Below are 20018 nucleotides of genomic sequence, written 5' to 3'. Positions count from 1 at the left end.
GCAAACCAAACCTCTGGGAGACGGAACAAAAACATTGACTACTAAAAGGCAGACTGCGTTGGATAATACAGAACATTGGATGAGTGAAGTTTGAATAAGTGAGACTCTACTGTATTTTTATATCCCGCAACCATTTCTCCGAAGGGACTCAGGGCAGCTATCATGGGGCCAAGCCCAAAACAAGAACAAAATATGACAGTTAAAACTAATATAAGTAAGTAAAAACAATATCAGCATAACATTCAGATATAATAGACAAATTAAATACACAAAATACAAAAAAGACCGTAATGATCAAATGGTAAAAACGAACATCACCATCAATTGATAAAATGGGGGCAATCAGGTCAAAAAGTGTGTGATTTCAAGAACGTTAGTAAAGTACCTGGACAAAGTATATCCTGAGATAATTTGGGTAGGGAAGGCAGGAGGGAAAATAAAGTGCGAAGAACCAGTCAGTCAATGAGAGTGGTCTAACATGTCATTGTTTGTTCAAATGCACATTTGAAAAACCATGTTTTTAGCTGTTTAATAAATTAGACATGGTTGTGGCCAGTCTAATTCCCTAGGAAGGGAATTCCAGAGCCGAGGGGCCACCACAAGGAAGGCTCTCTCCCTCGTTCCAACAAGCCGTGCCTGGGAGTTCTGTGTGCTAAGCTTTGTTCAATGCCATCGTTGGTGGAATTTAGAAACCTCTTTGATTGTAGGTGAACTACAACTCCCAAATGACAAAATCAATCCCCACCCCAACTCCACCAGTATTCAAATGTGGGCGTATCGGATATTTGTGGCAAATTTGGTCCAGTGAATGAAAATCCATCCTGCAGATCAAATATTTACATTACAATTCATAACAGTAGCACAATTATAGTTAAGAAGGAGCAACAAAAATAATTTTATGGTTGGAGGTCACCACTGTTGGGGATTGTAGATTATGTTAAATGGAAGCTCTTACACCTGCTTGTGAGCCTGAACTCACCCTGCAGGGTAATAATGCGCCACTCAGCTTTGTAGAATAAGTAACAGGAACTTTTTACTAACTTCAAGAGACCAAACAGAGCAACGAAATATACAATAGTCTCTCTGATTGCTTACAGAGAACAGTAGGAATGCATAGTCCTTTTAAAGTCCATAAATTTGCCTCAGTGCCTTAGAAATAACAAGGCTTCAGAGAGTTGGCAGCCATCTTCTCTCCTGGCTGTTTCAGTTAGCATACACACACACACACTCTCTCTCTTTTAAGTAAACCTGCTCAAACCAGTTCACCAGCAGCATGGCAGAGAAAGTAACCAGATTCCCAGCTCAGGTTCAGCCAATCAGCTTCTTACACATACTTTTCCAGTTAACCCATTCATCATGGTGTTTTTAAAATTACAACAACCACAACATAAGGAGCAGAGCCAGGAGGAGGCGTGGCCTGAGGGGGCCTGGCACCTGGGCCGTTCCTGGGCCTCATGGCTTGCCAGGAAGGAAGAGAAAGGAGAGAAGGAGGGAGGGAAGGAAGGATCCAAGGGTCCCAGCCAAGGCCTGAGGCTGAGAGAGTGTGGCCCTCTTGGAAAAAAACCCTGGCACTTTTTACGATCAATCCCCTCAGTATTGATTATCATCGTGCTCGAGGTATTGTTTCTTGCCCTATTTGGTAATAATTCTCTTCGCGTATCCCACCTCTGAATTTTCCCTATTATACTGTAGCACTTTATTATCTACCTCATCAGATTTTTAATTTGTACTCTTTGCACCTCTGCCCAGTCTTTTCACTATTTTAAACTGCTATGTTGTTCATATATGGCGGTTTTATTTAATTAATACTTTATTGTTTAAAATTGTGTTTTAATCTGTGTAAAATTTACTGTTGATGATGCCTGTTTTTGTTCTGAATGTATTCTATCTTGTTTTTTGTGGCAATTTGGGCTTGGCCCCAAATTAGGGAGATGGAGGAGGGGTACAAAAATAAAATGATGATGATGATGATGATGATTAGAAGCAGCACCCCTTCTGAAGCTGAGACAGAATGCCTCTTCAATGCTGCCATTGTGCGGCTGAGAGGGTGATCATTTCCTGCTGCTCATCTGAGGCTGAGACAGGGCGACCAGTTAATCCTGTCCATCTGGAGCTGAGATAGGACGATCATTTAATGCTGCCCATCTGGAGCTAAGACAAGGTGACCCTCCAGTGCTGCTTATTTGAAGCAGAGACACAGGCCCATAGCCAGGATTTTGTTTTGGGAGGGGCTGGGATTTTGGTTCGGGGGGGGGGGGGCGCTGAGTGAGCGGGAGAGGGTCTACCCTAGCAAACTTTTTGTATCATTATCCCATATGTATTATCCCATGCATATGGGATATATTGAGCATGGTGATCAGATCATGATCTGAATAAACATAACAGTTTAAATAATAAATGTAAGGCCTTCTCGCGGACCACCCTGAGAATTTGGGGGGGGGGGGGGCTGAAGCCCCTCAAGCCCCCCCCCCCCTCGGCTATATGCCTGCAGAGACAGTGTACCTTTTCAACGCTGCCCAATCTGAGGCTGTGACACTGACAGAATGCATGTGTGCTATAGGGAGACTGGAGAGTGGAGCAAGTGTGGCCTTGCCAGGAGCACAAAAGTGAGCCCTTTTTGAGTCAGAAAATGGCTCTCCACTGAAAGAGGACTTCCCAAAATGGCACCCAAGATGAGGAGGGACTGACAAGAAAGAAGGGAGGGGAGTGCAGGCTGACAGAGGCCCTCAAGCCCTGACCAGCCACTTCATCACATTTACTAAATTACTGAGTGCTACACTTACCTTTTACACTTAAAATGTGAGAAGGCATTTTGCTCATCACATTAATTTGGCTTCAAGTGTAGGATAGAGCATTCTTTGCCTATATTAAGCGTGGGGGCCAGCATTCTTTTAAAACATTTCAGGAGGTGGTGTTGGAAGTAGATTTTGGGGGAATTATCCAGATGATTTGAAAGTTCTCTAATGTGATGCCATTTGTTGCTCCCAAGTTTAAAATGAATCATTTTCTCAGTTTGTGGGAGAGGAAATTGTGGGCAGAGCCAAAAGTACCCTTTTACGAAAAGCATTACCTTTTGCTCACTGGATTTTTACTTTGTCAGAACTTTTTTTAAAAAAATAGCTTTTCCGAGTCCTTTCCTTTCCCTTCCCTTCCTTCCATGATATGTTTGTGCCTTCTGTTGCAGGGGAAAGTCGGGAGAGGATTATTATTACAGTAGAGTCTCACTTATCCAACATTCGCTTATCCAACGTTCTGGATTATCCAATGCATTTTTGAAGTCAATGTTTTCAATCCATCTTGATATTTTGGTGCTAAATTCGTAAATACAGTAATTACATAGCATTACTGTGTATTGAACTACTTTTTCTGTCAAATTTGTTGTCTAACATGATGTTTTGGTGCTTAATTTGTAAAATCATAACCTAATTTGATGTTTAATAGGCTTTTCCTTAATGCCTCCTTATTATTCAATATATTCGCTTATCCAACATTCTGCCAGCCCGTTTATGTTGGATAAGTGAGACTCTACTGTATTCCTGACATAAAGACAGAGTATGACACATCAAATGAGATATATATGCTGGATTTTGCCATGTCTCCATGATGTGCAGTCCTGGGAGATATGGTTTCCCATGGTCCATACCCTTCTCTTGATGCATTTATAGTATGGAATGAATGCTCTTGGGCCCTACTTTAAACAACATATGTGACCCTGAGAGTTATAGTTTCTCAAGGTCCATACCCTTCTCTGGATGCATCTGCACTGGAGAATAAATGCATTCGGGACCCATTTTAAATGCCATTATTATTGTTGTTGTTGTTGTTGTTATGTGAGTCACAACAAGATTAGTACACAGCAAACAAGGTCACTCAGCTGGCTGTTGTATTGGATCACACGTCAGACACTTATCAAGCGTCTAGGACTATGCGATGTATTGGTGAATAGTGTGTGCAGTTCCGAGTAGGGTGGCCTTTTGCATGTGACAGATGGTAATTATGTCAGCGCCTGCCATGCCACCAGAAGGCTCTTACCTGCTGCCCTGTCTCTTTAAGTTTCTAAAGGGCGGAGCCAGAGCTGGTCCAACAATGAGGCGAATTAAGCGGTCACTTGGGGCGCAAAACATACGGGGGCGCAGTCGAGACTGCTTTTTCTGTTGATTTCTTGTAAAACACGATGTTTTGGTGCTTCATTTGTAAATCTTAATGTAATTTGATGTTTAATAGGCTTTCCCTTAATCCCTCCTTATTATCCAACATTTCCGCTTATCCAACGCTTTTATTTTTCAGTGATTGGTTGGGGGGGGGGGCAAAATTCTGTTCACTTACACTTGAAAAATACCTAGGGCCGGCTCTGGGCGGAGCTTAACCTCAGCTCCTGCCAGTTTTGAAATGGGAGTTATTTTTGTCAGTTAGATTTTGTCAGTTATTGTTTTATTTATTTATTTACTACATTTATACTCCAAAGGGGACTCAGAGTGGCTTACAAGTTATATGTACATACAATATATTATATCATTAGCATAGCACAATATTAGCATTATATATTACTATATTGTACTATACCACTATACTGTAATATTATTAGCAATATTACATTTAATATATATATAATTAATATTATTATATTGTATTATTATTAGTATTATCTTGCAATACATTATAATATTAGTATCAATATCATAATGAGGGGGACGTGGGTTTAAAAAGAGAATTTTCAAAGGTACTTCTAATGACTATAAGTCCCATATGTTTTGATTGACCTAAGTTGCAAAAGGCCTATATTTGAGATAAGCCTATGTTTGAGAGAAAATGCTGATGTTTGGAAAAATAGTTGTTCCAGAGAAAAAGAAGTTACTTTCAATAATAGCATTACATCACGGTTATCCACTACTCCCTAGAATTCCCATACAGTTTCGAACCTATACTTGCAACAAAAGGAAGATAAGCAGGTACAGTAGAGTCTCACTTATCCAACATAAACGGGCCGGCAGAAGCTTGGATAAGCAAATATCTTGGATAATGAGGGATTAAGGAAAAGCCTATTAAACATCAAATTAGGTTATGATTTTACAAATTATTCACCAAAACATCATGTTATACAACAAATTTGACAGAAAAAGTAGTTCAATACGCAGTAATGTTATGTTGTAATTACTGTATTTACGAATTTAGCACCAAAATATCACGATGTATTGAAAATATTGACTACAAAAATGGCTTGGATAATCCAGAAGCTTGGATAAGTGAGTGTTGGATAAGTGAGACTCTACTGTACTGAGATCAAGGTCAATAACATGAAAAACACCATTGTCCAAAGAGTCACATGTTGTTACAGCATAGAATACCAATGGAATTGCATGATGGTTAAGATGCTTGTGATGTAGCCAACATTAGACGAATGGGGTAAATGATCTTTGTAAGCCAATAAGAATATGCTTACTACTTTCTGTAGAAGTGATAAAAACCCCTGCACCCATTTTCTGTAGAAGGGCGACAAATCCTTTTATTGCATTGATGTATGCATGTTTTTGTCGTATTGCTAAGCTCGCAATAAATAGCTTTTTGCAGTTTGAAGATCCAACTTTCATGGTTTCCTTCCTCGCCCTCTCCACAGAAAAGGGGCCTCCTGCTTTTGACTTTGGATTAAGAGGAGTATTTTTTACATCTTTGCCCCTTCAATATGTATATACAATAGATTATATTATTATCATAGCACAATTTTATTATATTATATAGTACTATGTTGTTGCAAGGGGGAGGGGCCCCCAACTGATGGCAAGTCTTGATAGTGTAAATTAATTTTATGGTAAGAACAGCAAAATTTGATGGTAACAAGAGCACAACCCAAACACAAAAGGCTCTCCTGATTAGTAGAATGGCTCTGGAAGGAAGCATAGGAAGCTAGAAAATGCACAGAAATTCATGTCATGTTGGAAGTGTATTCAAATTAGATTATAATACAACGATAAAGTCATGTCAACATTGTATTAAAGTCAGTTCAAAGATAAATAGAATACAGTCATATTAGGACTTTATACTGCATGGCAATAACCATCCAAAACTGCATAGACTTCAAATATTTCATTTCCTCATAGAGACTTTATAGTGGCAACCAAGAGGAAAAGTTCAACTTGTCCATTAATAAAACATTTTGATTTGCCAAATACAGCCTCTGATCTGTTCTTTGTGCTACAGTGCCTTCCAGTTCATTTAGTTATGCACGGAGGCAGAACAGCGCCAATTGTTTTCAAGTGCAGGCCAAGGTCTTTAAGCACTGCACCCAGTGTGCTGATCACCACTGGGACCACCTTTACTGGCTTGTGCCAGAGTCTTTGCAGATCAATGTTGTTGTTGTTGTTGTTGTTGTTGTTGTTGTTGTTGTTGTTGTTGTTGTTATTATTATGCCATGTCTCTATGCTGTGCAGTCCTGGGAGCCATAGTTTTCCAAGGTTTTTCACTTTAATGCCATGGCTCCATGAGATGGAGTCCTCCTGGGAGTTATTGTTTCCCAAGATCCATACCCTTTTCTTGGTACATTTACACTATAGAATGAATGCAGCTGGACCTCACTTTAAATACCATAGTCCCATACAGGCATGTAGCCAAGGGGGGCTTGGAATAATAGAATCATAGAATCGTAGAGTTGGAAGCGACCATCCAGTCCAACCCCCTGCAAGAAGTAGGAAAATCTCATTCAAAGCACCCCCGACAGATGGCCATCCAGCCTCTGCTTAAAAGCCTCCAAAGAAGGAGCCTCCACCACACCCCGGGGCAGAGAGTTCCACTGCTGAACAGCTCTCACAGTGAGAAAGTTCTTCCTGATGTTCAGGTGGAATCTCCTTTCCTGTAGGTAGTTTTTCCAACTTTGTCCTTCCCAGCTGATCCCCTTTTAAAAAAATATTTATATTGGCAGAACTGTTCAATTGTAATGATCAGAATTCACACCAGCATCAAGAGAGCCACAGTGTCCTGTGCAGGGGTCTTTATACACCTGCAGTTGCACTATGTTATCCTTTTGTGATAATTTCTTAAATCACTCAGATCCACTTGGACGCCAAAAATGATACACATCCAATAGATGTAACTGTGGCTCCTCCTTTTTCAGTAAAAAGGGAGATGTTTAATTATGCCCTGCCTGAATATATGGTGTGTTAAAAGGTACACAATGGGACTCTGCATCTGCTCAGAGGCATTGCATTCTAATTGTTATTTGGGAGTGGTATTTAATGAGGGAGAGACAACTAGTTCTCTCTGGTTTCTCCTCGTCTCTTGCATGTTTCATTTTTAAATAGTGGGGCTGGAAGATGGCTTCTTTGTAGACCTTCCCAACTTTTTGAATAGTGTTACGACTAAATGAGGGGTGATCATTTGTTCTGTTTCCTTGAAAAGCTCTCAAATACTAATGGATTTTGATGTTTTTAGCTGAATATACAAGCTCCTGCGTACAGTTCTCTCTAGAGTGCCCTCTTAGCCTCATACTTTCTCTTATGCAGATGGACTGACAAGGATGAGCCTGAAGTGAGTTGCTCACATTGTTCTCTTTCTTCACAGTTTGTAATCCTGAGAGCAGAAGTGGAAGAGAGGAAACATCAGCAAGGTGAACATTAACTTTGGATGCTCAGATGGGATTAACTTCCCTTTCCAGTAGAACAATGCACCTTCATCCAAGGACAGTGAGGTCTTCCACTCTTCCTCTTCAGAGGTGCTCCTGTTGTCCAACCAATCCTCTGTGGGGGCCTATCCATGACTTACCTGGCTGAAGGTGATCTCTGTTGTCCTGAGCCTCCCAAACCCCAATCCCCTCCTCTTTGTAGAAGTATAATGCTCCTGCCTTTCACTCCATATCCAGGATTCATTGGTCTCCTCTTGAAAGGGGCCCTCACTTCTTGCATCCAAGCACAGCTGCTGAGCTGATCACAAAAGCGTTTATTGCTCTGAAATCATCATAATGGTTAAGCTTTTTGGTGGGGTTGCTTTTCATTAGTTATGGCTGAAGGCAAAATGAGTGTTTTGCCTGCAGTCTGAAACTTAGACAGAGATGGAGTATACCTTTAAGCAGAAATGCTGTAAAAGAGAGAGAGACTTCCTCTGAAATCCTGATCCCTTATAATGCTCCTGCCTTTCCCACCCGACTCAAGTGTCTAATGTGCTGTTCATGGAGGAGGACTCTTGAGTTTCAACTGGAGCACTAGAGAAGAAGAGAAAACAGCAAAACATAAGCAACAGAACCCTGTGCAACTATGCTGAAAGAAATCAAGTGCTACTACAGGATGCTCACTATTGCAGGATTATGCCTCCTTGCAAATGACTTTTCCAAACAACTTTGGAAAAGTTCAGCCAGCAAGAGATGTTTTCTTCTTCCCCCATGAGTTTTGCAATTACAACTAAGGCACTTTGGGTGCCTCTGCCAGGCTCTGGGGGCCCCATGACTGACGCTGCCATCCCTTTCTGCTTTCCAGTCCCACTTTACTTCGGGCATCTTCCAAATCCTGGATTTCCAATGACATTGGCTCACTAAGAAACCAACAAATAATATGTAAGAACATAAAACCCAAAGATTTCCAGCTCAACAAAAAGACCCAGCCCCCACCCAAAAAGTGAAAAGAAGTTATAATAATAATAATAATAAAACTTTATTTATACCCTGCTCCATCTCCCGAAGGACTTGGGGCAGCTTACACTGGGACAAGCCCAAAAAGTATTACATCACTAAAAACAGTAACACAATAAAATCACAATATAATAACACATCTTACAAAAGTTAAAATAACTTTAAACATAGACAGTAATCCCAATCCTTGGTCAAGCACCATAGGCCATCGGCCATTTTAAGGAAAATGGAAATCTGAATGCTTGGGACTGCTGGCTCCAAAGTGTGTCTCCTTCCCTGGTCTGGGTTCACTGTGAAAGAAAGAGAAGAGCAAAGGGACTATTAGGAAACTTCCTCTGAAAGCTTGATCTCCCTTTCCCCTTTGTAGAACTACAGTATTCCTGCCTTTTGCTCCTTACCCAGGATTCATAGAACTCCCCTCAAATGGGACCCTCACTCCTTTCAACCTGGCCTGGCTGCAGAGCCAATACCACCCAGAAATGCTGTAAAAGAAAGAAAGGAAACTTTATCTATACTTCCTCTGGAAAGGGCTCCAGACAACATGGCCTGGATTTCCTTTCCTAGCACAGTTTATGGGGCCCTGTGTCTCTGATGTCTTTCTGCCTCTCCAGGGAAGTAGCCACTTTCCATGGCCTTTCTGCCCCCCCTTGATAGGGCTTGGAGGCCTCTGCCAGGCTCTGGGCTCCCCATGACAGGCACATCCCTCCCTGTTTTTCAGTCCCACCTCACCTTTGGCATCCTCCAAATCCTCAATCTCCAGTGGTGGTGCTTCACTAAGAGAAACAAAAAAATCATATGTAGCAACATAACACCCAAAGACTCTGAGCCAAGAAAAGGCTCAACTCACAACCAAAAAGTAAAAAGAAATTGCCTCAATTCCTGGGACAGCTGTCTCCAAAGTGCGTCCAAACTGTCGTTGTCTCCTCCCCTGGCCAGGGTGCACTGTGAAAGAGAGAGAAGAGCAAAGTCACTATGGAGAACCTTCCTCTGAAAACTTGACCTCCCTTTCCCCTTTGCAGGAAGACAGTACACTTGCATTTCGCTCCTTACCCAGGATTCATAGGATACTGTTTGAATGGGGCCCTGCATCCCGGCCCCACTGCGGAGCTGATACCATCCACAACTGCTGTGAAAGAAAGAGAGGATACTTTGTTGCAATCCTGATCCCCTCTTCGCAGAAGTTCATTTCTGCCTTTCCCTCCTTACCCAGGTGTCCATTGCGGTGATCTTACTGGAGGAGAATGACTCCTAGTCGTCAACGAGGAATAGAGAAGAAGAGAAAACATCAATACATAGCAACAGAACCCTGTGTAGCTATTTAGAAGGGGATCAAGGGTTTTGACAGGATGCTCAGTAAAGCACCAGTGAACAAATGTCTTTTATGAGGAAGAAAAAAACAACCATAAAAGAAGGAAGGGTTTACCTTATAGGATACACTTTGATCATCCTCCTCCGCCAACAACAAGGGAAAACATTCACACAGACCTTCCTGAGGTTCTGCACAGGAGAAAGGAGAACAAGCTCAGAGGAAGAAGGAGGAGTTGCCTTGAGAGAGGGATTGTTTTAGGGCCATTGCTCTTCCCATGGTAGATTGAAACCCAATGTGCCAAAGAGCCAAGTAATTACTTTGACGAGTTTTCTGAAGACCATATTTTTTCCATAATTGGTTACAGCTTATTTGTATTATATTGTTTAGATAGGAGCAAAGTGTGTTAAAGCACTGAGCTGCTGAACTTGCAGACCGAAAGGTCGCAGGTTCAAATCCCGGGAGCGAAGTGAGCACCCACTGTTAGCCCCAGCTCCTGCCAACCTAGCAGTTCGAAAACATGCCAATGTGAGTAGATCAATAGGTACCGCTCCGGTGGGAAGGTAACGGCGCTCCATGCAGTCATGCCGGCCACATGACTTGGAGGTGTCTATGGACAATGCTGGCTCTTCGGCTTAGAAATGGAAATGAGCACCAACCCCCAGAGTCAGACATGAGTGGACTTAACGTCAGGGGAAACCTTTACCTTTACCTTTATTGTTTAGCTATAAACAAGTTTTCTAATTTATTTTTTGGCTAGGGCTTGAAGGGCTCTGCCAGGCTCTGAGCTCCCCATGGGCCCACCTTCTACCCCACCAGTGCCAAAGAGCCAAGACTTACTTTGAAAAGGCTTCTGAATGTCATCTTGGCAAGATGAAACTCTTCCTTTCCAAGGCTGAGTCTGAGAAGAGAGAAGCATGCTTCCACATCTTCCAAGGGAATGGGCAGCACTGATCTTGTTTGGAACTGCATTCGTATGGTAAAAAAGGGGCACCATGCTCCAGGGAAGTGATAGCCCCTTTTTTTAATCCATACAAATAGGGTAGTTGCCCAACCAAATTTGAAGCCAATGCCAACAAATTGAAGAACAGTTAAAGAAAGAAGACTAAATAAGAGTCCAACACATTATGCATGCCCTGCAAAATCAAGAGCTGAAGACCTCTTGGAAAAAGATCTCCACCCACTTGTGGAAAAATATTAAAGGGATTCCTGGATCCCCTGTCTGGGATGGGACTTTCAGAACCTGAGAATAGCCATTAAGAAGGCTTTCTCCCAAATGGACCGATCAGTTGCAAGTACATATTTAGTTATATTAAGCAAAAATCAGTGGTATGTCCAATCTACAGTTGTCTCTGTTGGGCAGACTAACCATTATCCATACTGGAAACTAATCATTCCAGTATCACTCCTGGAGTCAAAATTTGCAAAATGGCAAAAAGAAAGAAAGAAAGAAAGAAAGAAAGAAAGAAAGAAAGAAAGAAAGAAAGAAAGAAAGAAAGAAAGAAAATTTGGTAAAGGGGGCATATTTTTAGCCTTTATAAATACAGTAGAGTTTCACCTATCTAAGCTAAATGGGCCGGCAGAAGCTTGGATAAGCGAATATCTTGGATAATAAGGAGGGATTAAGGAAAAGCCTATTAAACATCAAATTAGGTTATGATTTTACAAATTAAGCACCAAAACTTCATGTTATACAACAAATGTGACAAAAAAGTAGTTCAATACGCGGTAATGTTATATTGTAATTACTGTATTTACGAATTTAGCACCAAAATATCACGATATATTGAAAACATTGACTACAAAAATGTCTTGGATTATCCAGAGGCTTGGATAAGCAAGGCTTGGATAAGTGAGACTCTACTATAGTATGAAGTATAGTCATATATCATGGGATGGTTGAACTCGTCCCACTTAAAAACAGTATTATGATAACTTTCAATTGGTCCCAAAGGTTTATTTCATAAAGCCAAAAACCATTCAGAGAAGAAATGTTATATAGTTGTTTTACGTATCAGAAAAATTAGCAGCACGACCACCACCCCTTTATTATTTCTGAGAAATCACTCTTTTTAAACCAAAAAACTAATATATTCGATCTTGTGGATGGGAAAAGAAAGGAAAGAGGAAGCTGAAGTTTTAACTATCTTTTAGCTAAAGATAGGTCTCTGAATCAATGCCTAGAGGATATAATGGGCCGGATGAGAAAAAGCAAATTGAAATTGAATCAAGACCAGGCAAAGGGACTGGCCATCAAGGGCCTAGGGATGGAGGTGCATCTGTCATTTCTGGATAGGGTTACACTCGCCCTGAAATACTGTTTGCAGCTTGGGGCGGGAGGCGAGAGGGGGTTCTCCTCAATCTGTCTCTCAATAGGTAAGCCTATGTAGACATGTGATAGTCAGGTGTGTTTAGTATCAGCTATGGCTGATACGCCAGTTGTGCCCTTCCAAGAATTGCAGGACTTTAAGATGGTGATGCACACATTGTAAGGTCAAGATTGTACTCCTGCAATGCACTTTCCATTGGGCTACCTCTGTACCAAGTTTGGAAATTCCAATTAGTTCAAAACAAGGTGGCAAGACTAATTATAGGAACATCTAGGAATAAGCTATATTGAAATCATTCCACTGGTTGCCTATCTTTTTCAGCAAGCCTACCCAGTCTGTTTCAACAATGGCTTTTACATTATGTTCTATGTTTATCATGTTTTAACTTCTATCTCTTGTATTTTAATATGTTTATGTTTTAAAATAAGCTTTTATGGTTGCATTTAAACTATGTTTTAATATGTGATTTTATTGACATATTTAACTATGTTGTGAGTCGAATGGGGGAGGCGGGCAATAAATAAAATATTACGATTTTTATTATTGTTATTGTTATTCACTATCTGTGTTTCCACCAGAAGATTTGCAGCAGGTTTACTCATTTTGATCTGACCAAACAAACAGTTGGGATACAACAAACACAGGCAGTTAGCCCAGCCCAAACCTGTCTCCCTGGAATTCTTACTACTGCATACTGGGTATCCCATGACTGGGTTAGTCTTCTGGCCATCTTCATGGAAATGGTACTGGGGAGAGTCTAAGTGGACTAAGCATTACGTTGTGGGCTCCAGATTAGGAAAGGTGGGGGAGTGTATAGGGAACGCCACCACAACAGGTCCATTGGATGGTTGTGCCAGTCGTGGGAGGAAGGTCAGCTGTTCACTGCTGCTTTGTAGAGATATGTGTCAAGAAGCGGCCCAGTTACACATCTTCAACCAGAAACAGAATTAAAATCTGGCCCAACTGGGACCCTTTGACCTCTGAGACCATTGGAAGATTCAGAGTTGATGCTTGGAAAAAGCATCTGAAATATTGGAAAACTTGTCTGTGGGAGGAACTGTCTGCCTATAGGAGAGCCGTTTTGTCTGTGGTCTTGAGTAACTTCTTCCCTGGGAGTCCATCTTGAAAGAAAAGTCCCTCAGTGGCTTCCCATTTCTATTTCTGTGATCCTAAGCTTTCAAGCACCTTCCCCATCCTTGCTACCCTGACTTTGTAGGACTCTGCTCCTATTGCTTCTATAGCTGTGCTTGGTTTCCCCAAGCCTTCTGCTGCCACTTTGCAAGCTTCACAGTGTCCAACCTTCACCTTTCCCCCAAGTTTTGCCTCTGCTTACTGCAGCAGAGACTATCTAAACTTCACTCCTTTGACACCAGGTTTGACCTCTGTGAAAGTCATGGAGAGACATGACCTCCTTGATGAAGCAACCTCCCTGCCAGATCTCAGCCCCATCGAGTCCAACCTCCACTTAGGTACTGGTTATTTGGAGTCAAGTCAGGAAAGGGCTTATGAAACTCTGACTCTTTAGATGCTTCAACTCAAAGTTGAGGCTTTAGGATGAAATTGAGTTAAACTAAAAGGGAAATGCTGTTGAATTAAAAACACCACTAGAAAAAACCTCTAAGAAAATGAATGGGTGCCCTAAATCTGTGTGTGTGTGTGTGTATGTGTATGTGTGCTCGCATTCATCAAAAATGAGACTGTGAGGAAAGCTGCCCTGTTGTATGTAGGCATGTGCAGCAGAGCTGCTGACTCAGCTCGACTTGGGAGACTCTTGAATTTTGTGAGTCGTCTTAGTTTGAAAGAAATGTTGCTCCCTTCTCAATAGGACATCCTCCCTAATATGTAGACATGCTTATCATGCCCCCTCTTACTTGTCTCTTCTCCAAGTTAGTCATGCCTGTTGGAAATAGAAACCTTCTACAAGCCTACAATATTAGTTATTTGTTATGTATATAATTGTGATTGCTTACTATATTGTATGTATATGATTTAGTATGCAGTTTTTTCCTTAACTCTATGTTATTTAAGGTTATGGGAGGGGCTACAGACCATGTGACCAGATCTGGGACTATTCAGACTGAGACTCAATTTTAGAAGCAGTTTTACTTCAGAAGCAGTACAGTTTATGAAGTCAGCAGTTAGTATTTAGTAGTCAGTGTCAGTATGCTGCAGTGAGTAGTCAACCTTTTATGTATTAGACTGAAAAGAGTGTTAGTCTGTATGCAACAAAGAAGAGCCTAAAACAGAATGCTTTAGAGAAGTTATTGTTTAAACCAGGGGTCCCCAAACTTTTTAAACAGGGGGCCAGTTCACAGTCCCTCAGACCGTTGGAGGGCCGGACTATAGTTAAAAAAAAACTATGAACAAATTTCTATGCACACTGCACATATCTTATTTCAAAGTAAAAAAAACAAAACGGGAACAAATACAGCCTCATTGTTAATAATCATAATCATAATAAAAATAATAAAGAGGGTTGTAAGAGACCCCTTGGGCCATTTAGTCCAACCCTGTTCTGCCTTTGTGCACCAAAAGCACTAGCAAAGCACCCTTGATAGATGGCCACCCAGCCACAATGCTGATAATACGAAATCCAGCATATAGATCTTGTTTGCTGTGTCATACAATGTCGTTGTGTCAATAATAATACAGTAATAATAATAACAACAACAACAACAATAATAATAAACATCACACAGTCCTAAACGCTTGGGAAGTATTTGACTTGTGATTTTGTGATACGAAATCCAGCATATATGTATATCTCATTTGTTGTGTCATACTGTGTCTCTGTGATAATAATAAAGAGGGTTGGAAGAGACTCCTTGGGCCATTTAGTCTTCTGCCTTTGTGCACCAAAAGCACTAGCAAAGTACCCCTTAATAATTAATTATTAATTAAATGATAATTAAAATACCATTATAGACAAGCAAAGCTTTGGAATGGTTTAAAAGTAATATATTTTATGGGAGAGATGATGTTTTTTGGGCAACTGAAATAACAATTCTGAAGATCTGCTATGTATTTTGTGCATTGGCATATCTTTGTTCCTAACAGTTCAGAGAAATAACCAAGTATATCACTCTAACAACAGAAAAGCCAAATTTGCCTTGCGTGAATACTAGTGGATATTTACCACTAAGGAGAAGATTCACTCAAACAAGTATTTAACTTTTCTCAGGAAGATCATACTTTACAAAAGCTGTAGTGTGTATGCCAATTAATCTCCAAAAGGGTCATGCATCCAAAAGGCTATTGAAATTCCTGGTTTTCAAAAAGCTTATGATCTCTAAAAGGGCATGCTTTGCCAAAAATCCCCAGCTCCCTAAGCTGCTTCTCATAGGAACTGTTTCCAGAATTTTTAGTTGTTTGGACGCTTTTTAGTTTGTTGATATTGTTTTTAAATTGTGGTGCCCAGAACTGCACGCATTTTTATTCCAGATGAGGTGTGACAAAAAAAGAGTAGTACTGTGGCATCCTTAGATGTAATCATCATTCTCCTATTGCAGCCTAACATGACATTGACTGCATCACACTGGTGACTAATACTTCTAGATACCTTTAGCAATACTTCAAGATACCTTTAGCAATATTTCTAGATCCTTTACTACTCTCAAGGAAGTGTCATCCATTCTACACCTGCCTCCCACCAAAGGAACCTGCCACTTACACCTCATTCACAAGCTCATCAGCACTGGTTCGGAACAGATCTAAATATTATTGCCTTATTGCCTCCTCCACCCTCTGGACAATAGCATTTCTGGGGGATAGACTCTGGGCTAAAGTGGGAAAGGGAAGTGGCTTCAGACCAGAGCCACTGTGATGTCCTTTCAGTTAACCTCTGACTCCAACATAGTGGTTTGGCTGTGAGAGTTATTTTCATTTTATGATTCAGTCTGTTGTAGGAAGCAATAGGAGATAGACCACGGTGGGCAGTTTCAGAAAAGAAGGGTAATGTGGGCAGTAGCCAGAAAATACAAAGCTTTGGTTAACTAGGACACTTTCACGTAGAATGTCCTGATCCTTTAGCAAAAAAGAGATTTATTGAAGTAGCAAAAGGACAGGAAAGAGAAATGTGTTTAGATTGTTTTTGGTGTAACCAGTGGGTCATTGAAAGCAAAAATGGAAAGGGAGGATGTTTTCATTCATATATATAAGACAATCAGATCCATTCAATCATTTATACACATACTGTAATAGAAGTGAAAATCTGTATGTGTGTATGTGGCACGCTCATACAGACAGCCCCCAACCTCCACAAATAGGCTATAGTTCTCAGTGATGTGGAGCCACCAATCACTCCTTCCCAGGACATTGCAAGTTACAGCGAGCACATCCCAGTGTTACTTTCTCTCTCCATTTGCATGATCCCGCCCACTGTCTCTCCATTAACCCTTTCCTACCCTTTCCTATGGCACACAGCAAACAGAGGAATTGATCAGCAACTGAACATACTAGAGAGAGGTTTGAGGAGAATTCACCATAATTTATAGAAATTGTAGCGAATGAGGTGTATAGTTTACCTGCAATCTAAGAGCACTCTGAACCCCACCAACAATGGACCTGGAACTAACTTGTCACACAGACCCAATATGGCCTAATCTGCATATTGGTGGGGTTTGGGGGTGATTGACTTTGACACCCAACAGTTATAGTTCACTTGTATTCAGAGAACACCTAACCCAGCAGATAAGGAATCTGGACCAAACTTGGCACACACATTCAACATGGCCAACTGAGAATACTGGTGGACTTTGGAGGTGAATGACCTTTATCTCCAGGAGTCATAGTTCACCTGTATTCCGTGAGCCTTCTGAACCCCACCAATGATGGATCTGGACCAAACTTGGCACACAGACCCAACATGGCCAACTGTGCATACAAGCAGGGGTTGGGGGTGATTGCCCTGGGAATCTGGGAGTTATAGTTCACCCTTACCAAACTGGACCAAACTTAGGATATTCCCTAACATCCCAAAACAAACAATGTTTTATTCTAATAACCCGGGCACTACCGGGTCCCCAAGCTAGTCAAATAATATTTCTGGACCTTTTAACAAGCCTCAACATTTTTCTTACATTTCCAGATTTGACAAAACACTTTAAAATCTCACTTGCAGCACTTAACGCCTACATATCATTAAGGAAAGCAGGGGCCTCTAACCTGTAGTTGGTGGTGGATTCTGAAGAGGAGGGTGGGTAGTCGTGGTCAGAATGGGTCCAGGGACTTGGGGTGTCAGGCTCTCCTTCCTCCCCTTTTCACGTACTGCCTTCAGAGCATCTCCAGGTTGCCTTTACAGTCCATCACAGCCACACTGTTTCAGAGGCAGGTTTCACCTGGTGCCCATTGCACCGGCCACATTCCTTGGATGATACCCCTTCAAACATAACCAGAACTCAAAAGGAAGCAAGACTGGAGAACAGTAAGCAAACACTTAGGCTCACGTAACCTGTCCCTTGGCATATTCACAGACCTCTAAACACCATCTAGCCACAGCTCATTTGTATTTTTCTGTCTTGTTGAAATAATTGGAATGACATTCAGACTGCAATTATTCTAACCATCAATCCAACCATATGTTTGGAAATGACGCCACCTCATGGCTTGTTGTGGAATGGAATAGAGATACTTTTAAAAATCAACAACATTCATAGTTCATTAGATACCGTAATATTTTTATTACTTTCATTCAGTACTGCAATCCAAAAAATGGGTTTATATCAATGAAAGTTTATGCAAAAATATATTTAAAGATACTCGTATTATTCTTTTTTCTTCTTTCCTTTCCACCCACCAGTTAAAGTGAAGTCAAACTGCAATAATTCTACACTTTTTACATATTTCCCTTTGCAATTGCATTACAAATGTTCAATTACTATTATGATTATTATGTTTATTTGTACTCTGCGTTTCTCTCCACAAAGGAGACAAAGCAGCTCTGAATTAAATACAATACAAGGACATTATCTCCTCCTACCTTTAACCTTCCTTTGATAGGAGACATACCTTCTCAAGACATATATAATATACACCATCCTTTTTAAAATCTCTAACTAGTACCCTCTAGTTAACCATTGTATTTACATAGAATCAAGGTGAGGTTTCTCCCTGCTTCAAAAGGATTCAAAACCCTCAATCCACACTTCTCTCTAGAAACTGCTATGATCTCTAACATGACTGTGTTGTCAAGAAATCGGACTCCTCCACCCGCAAATGAATTATATAAAATATATACATCTATAGAGGCTGCTCCATATGTCATATAGTGAGGGCCTATCCACACAACACCTTTATGCCAGGAGCTCCCGTTTCAGTATGTTGGGTGGCCAAACTACGTCCTCTGAAAACACAGGAGGAATAGCTACAAAGCACTAAAAACGCAAGATTTTCAGTTGCAGGAATATTCCAGTTCTGTCCGGAAAATGCGGATATTCTAATCTCTGTACGTCCCTACACTCAGAAAATGCAGGATTTTTATGTTGGTTTGTTCCCAGATTATACATGTCGGTTCCTAAAAACATGGTAACAGTTGACTAGAGGGCGAAAATTTATCCTGGCAAGAGAAACTTCATCCTCCACACGTTTAATGAAATTTGTGACACACAAACAGAAGTTTGGCCATGGAATTAACTGTTTTCTGAAAACAGAGGAATTCTAGACATGAAACAATCAGAGCCAGCTAACATCTCCCAACAAAAGATTCCCCCAGGCAGGAATCAGTCATGCCTTGAAGCTGCAAGGCTTTTGATGCTAATCAATGTGAGTAATTGCAGCAGTTACACTTGCCTCCAACAGACAAACGTTCTTTCTCCCACCGTGTTGTCAAAGGCTTTCATGGCTGGAATCATTGGGTTGTTGTGAGTTTTCCAGGCTGCCTGGTCATGTTCCAGAAGCATTCTCTCCTGACCTTTGAATATTGCAATTTGCCAACTTGATAAGCATGATAATGGCCCACAGTTTCAAGGCCTGACTGGTAGCTGCCTGGGGGAATCCTTTGTTGGGAGTTGTTAGCTGGCCCTAATTTATTCTTGTCTGGAGTTCCTCTGCTTTTTGAGTCTTGCTCTTTATTTACTGTTCTGATTTTAGAGTTTTTTTATACTGGTAGCCAGATTTTGTTCATTTTCATGGTTTCCTCCTTTCTGTTGAAATTGTTCACATGCTTGTGGATTTCAATGGCTTCTCTGTGTAATCTGACGTGGTAGTTGTTAGAATGGTCTAGCATTTCTGTGTTCTCAAATAGTGTCAGGAGAGAATGCTTCTGGGATATAGCCATACAGCCCAGAAATCTCACAACAACCTAAACAGTTCTCCATTTGTCTAGCTGTAGCATCATAGTAGTTTTTTCCCCATTCTGTAAGTCTTATGCAATTTTTAAATTTGGCCACTGGGAGTCACTAGTCATCTAGGAGAAAGGTGGGCTCCAATTTATCAAAATATACTAAATCTAGACCCTTTTATTTTTGCTGTTAAAAATTAATTGAAGTGCTTCATGGGCGATTAGCAAACACATAGCCATTCCCTCCACTTCCTTGGGATTCTCATTGTTGTAGACATTTGCTTATTAGCAAGGTGTTTTTGTTTCTTAATATTTATTTTAATTATTTGCTATTCCAGCATTTTAACAAGGACAATGACATACTGACAAGTTTTTATACATCTGATCATGTATTAAGGTACAAATGCAATCTAAAAACATTAGTAGTATATTTGCAATAGCTAATTGACTCTGGTTTCCAATCCCCATGAAACATATTACTTCCCATATTTTAAT

The 20018-nt window shown here is 40.8% G+C and overlaps 2 long non-coding RNA genes across 6 annotated transcripts; one reads left to right on the top strand and one right to left on the bottom strand.

Annotated features, from left to right (window-relative positions):
• The first annotated feature begins 1104 nt into the window (after nucleotides 1-1104).
• LOC134299385 (uncharacterized) lies at nucleotides 1105-12787 on the top strand. Its single transcript, XR_010006584.1, has 2 exons — nucleotides 1105-1617; nucleotides 7552-12787. It is a non-coding gene; the product is annotated as an uncharacterized LOC134299385 (long non-coding RNA).
• On the bottom strand, nucleotides 5727-19516 carry LOC103278731 (uncharacterized). Of its 5 annotated transcripts, none has more exons than XR_010006578.1 (8): nucleotides 17411-19515; nucleotides 10035-10108; nucleotides 9818-9859; nucleotides 9662-9737; nucleotides 9483-9553; nucleotides 9341-9384; nucleotides 8757-8901; nucleotides 5727-8514 (listed from the first exon to the last, which is right to left on the bottom strand). It is a non-coding gene; the product is annotated as an uncharacterized LOC103278731 (long non-coding RNA). The 5 variants fall into 5 exon arrangements; XR_010006581.1 differs by lacking the exon at nucleotides 5727-8514 and adding an exon at nucleotides 9010-9093 and having other exon boundaries at nucleotides 8615-8901; nucleotides 17411-18676; XR_010006579.1 differs by lacking the exon at nucleotides 5727-8514 and having other exon boundaries at nucleotides 8615-8901; nucleotides 9662-9734; nucleotides 17411-19509.
• Between the last annotated feature and the right edge of the window lie 502 nt (nucleotides 19517-20018).

Source organism: Anolis carolinensis, chromosome 5 (genome assembly GCF_035594765.1).
Source record: "Anolis carolinensis isolate JA03-04 chromosome 5, rAnoCar3.1.pri, whole genome shotgun sequence".
Classification (NCBI taxonomy): domain Eukaryota; kingdom Metazoa; phylum Chordata; class Lepidosauria; order Squamata; family Dactyloidae; genus Anolis; species Anolis carolinensis.
The sequence above is the reverse complement of the archived record's forward strand: the minus strand, read 5'-3'. Positions and strand labels throughout refer to the sequence as shown.